Below are 3,703 nucleotides of genomic sequence, written 5' to 3'. Positions count from 1 at the left end.
AAAAAGACAGAAGAAAAACAGAGCAAGCAGGGAAGGCATGGGTAGGGAAGGAGCAGAGGAAAAAAGCGTCCGCCTTCATCAAGAGGAAGAGAGAAAAAAGCTTGACAATGATCCAAAGCACACCACCAGGGAGTGATGCTACGTCCACCAAGCTTGTTTTGTGGGGTAACATTAAAGGAGACCACACAAGGATTTTCTGACTTCGAGAATGAATTCATTAAATTATACTAAAGAAATAAATCCTTAAAAAGGAATACCTGAAATGAGAAACTAAAATAGATTAATACAAAACCCATAACCAAAATAATGAAAAGCCCAAACAAATCTAACAAACCCCAGCCATAAGATACAAACCAAACCATATGGGGTTCTGAGGAGGGAGAGGGAAAAGCCTGCATGCATTGCAGCTATAAAGCAGCAGAGCAGCAATCAGGGCAAAACACTACACCTACAGCCTGCCTGTCTCCAGAACCCTTCGAGGAAAAAGGGCAGAGACCCAACAGTAAGAACCATTTCAAGCTGGCTTTATACATGATGTCATAGGACAATCACACATATCAGTAGCTGCATAAAGGTGAGCCACGTAAATGTTGAGCGCTTTGATTCTGATGGAGAACATCGCCAGTGGAAGGATTCAGAGGGAGCCATTGATCAGAGATCATATTGATTCCAGCACAGAGATTCGCAGCGCAGCAGCTCGCTCTTCATGCAGGGCCGGCCCAAGGTAATATGGGGCTTTAGACAGAATCATGACTTAGGCTCCATGACCCCCTCCTACTTAGAACCTCAGCATCACTAACAGTTATTAAATAGGGATTTACTGAAGTCTGTGACAGGGAGTCCAGATTAATTGGCCGCTGAGTTTAAACTCAACCACTGATTATTGGTTATTGTTTGCTGTGATGTATTTGTGCAGCTCAAACACAAAGATTACGCCATATTGTAGCCATGGTAACACAACAATCAAACTATAAAGAGCCTCTCCATAGGTCTCTGCGCGGCCCTGTTCGTGTGTTTTGATCGCTTATATGTCCATGAACCGAACTGTTATGCTTCAGACTTTTTATCGGCTCGTGGTCTCTCGGGTTTTGAAAATCGGCCAACAATTCTAAAATCATGCCATGTGAACCAGACTTAAAAACTCACAAGCTCCACTCCTCTCATCTCGTCTTGACCACTGTCCTAATGCTCTCTGACTCTGGTCACTACGGTAATGTTTAAACATCCTTATAGAATAAAATACAGATATGCTGCAAAAACAAATATTTTATTTTCATTAAAATTTCAACTCACAATAACGACAAATTATTGGGAGCGTGAGCTTGTTTCTCTTCAACAAGACGCTCCCATCTGGGAGTGATGGGAGACAATGACACTTGAAGTGTTGCTTATGCACAGAGTGCTTGGTCTCTAAGTTGTGAGGCTTCTTTGCCTCTTTAGCGAATATGAGAATCACCTACCAGGTTAAATCCATTCTCTTGTCTCTTCACTGGGTCTTTATCCCTTCGCAAAGACATCTGTTTCTTACTCATTTTGCTCCTTTGTGGGCTCAGTGTTGGTGCGCAAGACATAACTGAGGGAATCCGGTTAACGGGTTTTCAAATAAAAGATCCTTCAGACTCAGATAATACATAAAATGGAAATATTTAATTATTTCTTGTGCGGCCCGGTACCAATTGGTCCGCGGCCCAGGGCTTAGGGACGACTGGATAACTCAACTGGACAAGAACTGGATGGAAATGAAATATGGGTCACAGAAGGAGTCTGAAGGGACGAAGGTTGCTAACGTGTTACTAGCTGGTGGTAAGTTTGCTTCCAAATGCTAATTATCTTCATTTAATTATAAATAGTGCAGTATACATATAAACAAACTTACGTTCTTTTCAGAAATATTTATTACTATAACAATCATTCAGCTTCATGTTATAACTGCATGGAGGCTCTGTTTGTTTCGACTTAATATAGTTTTCTTCATAAACTGGTTTTAATTAAGCTAAGTATGCCAAAGACACTTTGATATTGTGAGGCTGTTGTTATAACTAATTCATCATTGTTTTTATCTTCAACGTATTTTTGCAGTCCAAGCAAATGAAGATGAAAGAGGAAGCCAGGGATCAGGAATTAGAAAACCTAAAGACTTTCCTGTCTCAGAAGAAGCTCTGACTCCACCAGAACAACAACCTGTTCTGAGGATGGACTTGCCCCCTAACCCACCACCAGCCGCCCTCACCACCCTGCAAGGATCAGCTTGTTCAGATCATGGATGAAAAGATTTTAAGGTAGTTTGTCTCCCTTAAGTCCACACTTAAAACAGCTTCATAGTTAATGCCATCATAAACTGATTCTATGATATTGCTGACTATTTTTTCCAACTTCCAACATAAACAGGCAAAGAAAACATCCAGAAATGTTTTTCCACCCCAGGCTTCTGGTCCCAATCATCATCAGTTCTGATGATGTCACATTCATAGCGAGCCCACAACATCCTAAAATTGTCTTACTTTTTTCTTTGCTGTTTTTCTGTACTCTTTAAAGTACAAATGCTTTCTCTGTTTAATTGCTCTATTGTTCTTTTTTGTAGGTTTCTGTAAAGTGTAGTGAATGAGAATATTCTGCTGATCCTCACTGTTCTTAGGAAGGAGAAATGTCAGCTTGTCTGCAGTAATACTGGAATACTGTGACATTGTATTAAAACAATACTCCTTGGTGAAACATTTTTCACATTTCCTCTAAAGTACTGTTAGGTAAATTGTATTATTGTTATCAAATGTTGTTATGGCTTTATAATATTCTTGCTTTATGTACACTTATTTGTTTAGTTATATCTTTTAAGAAATGTTCTTGTATTGTTAATCACTCTGATTTCCTTCCTCAGAGGGCCTCTCTGAAGAAGAGCAGTGACAGCAGCTCTTCACAGATCGTCCTGCTTTTGAACTGTTAGATAGCCGTAAAACCGTTGCTGTGAAGACGTACAACTTGCTCTGTTTGACCCTGTGTCAGGAACTGGATAATCCACATTCAGATAGATTGTGTTGTTAGTTAGTGATAATCATTGGCGCTGTAACTGTGTGAAGTGTTTTCCCCCTCCCTTTAGAGTTACAACGCTCTCTGTGATTAGGGATCCTAAAGACAATAAAAAGAGAGGGGCAGGCAAATGTGGTTTCAGAGAAGTAGGAGATTTGTAACTGAAAACACATCTCTGTCTGTTCTCCTTGTGAGTATTCAGAATCTAACTTTCTCTTGTCTTTCCTGTGTTAGTTAATCTGTGTTAATAGGTGTCAACTCTGACATGTACCTATTGTTTTATTTTGCTAATTTTCACAATAACATTTTTAATATATTGTTGGTAAACTTTTGATATATTGACAATTTGTACAATTATGTAATAGTATATAGTAATAACAATATACTCTTGAAAAATGTGAATACATTGAATACACAATGTAATTTTTTCAGCTGTAAAGTATGTTGTAATTGATCCTTCTGTGTTTTGGTAGCCTGATATGTTTGCAGTACTGTCATGTGTATGAAGCATATTATTCACAAAGTGGCAAAGAAAAATAATAAGAGACATTGATAAGTAACTGAGAAGTGTACTTCATTAGCAGTAAAACGCAAGTGTAATTGGAGTACACTGTGATCACACTACTAATATATAAAATATGTAAAGCTTATATACTGAAAATACATTCTAAATATTTTT

This window comes from Poecilia formosa, unplaced genomic scaffold, assembly GCF_000485575.1.
Source record: "Poecilia formosa unplaced genomic scaffold, Poecilia_formosa-5.1.2 Scaffold535, whole genome shotgun sequence".
Classification (NCBI taxonomy): Eukaryota; Metazoa; Chordata; class Actinopteri; order Cyprinodontiformes; family Poeciliidae; genus Poecilia; species Poecilia formosa.
The sequence above is the reverse complement of the archived record's forward strand: the minus strand, read 5'-3'. Positions refer to the sequence as shown.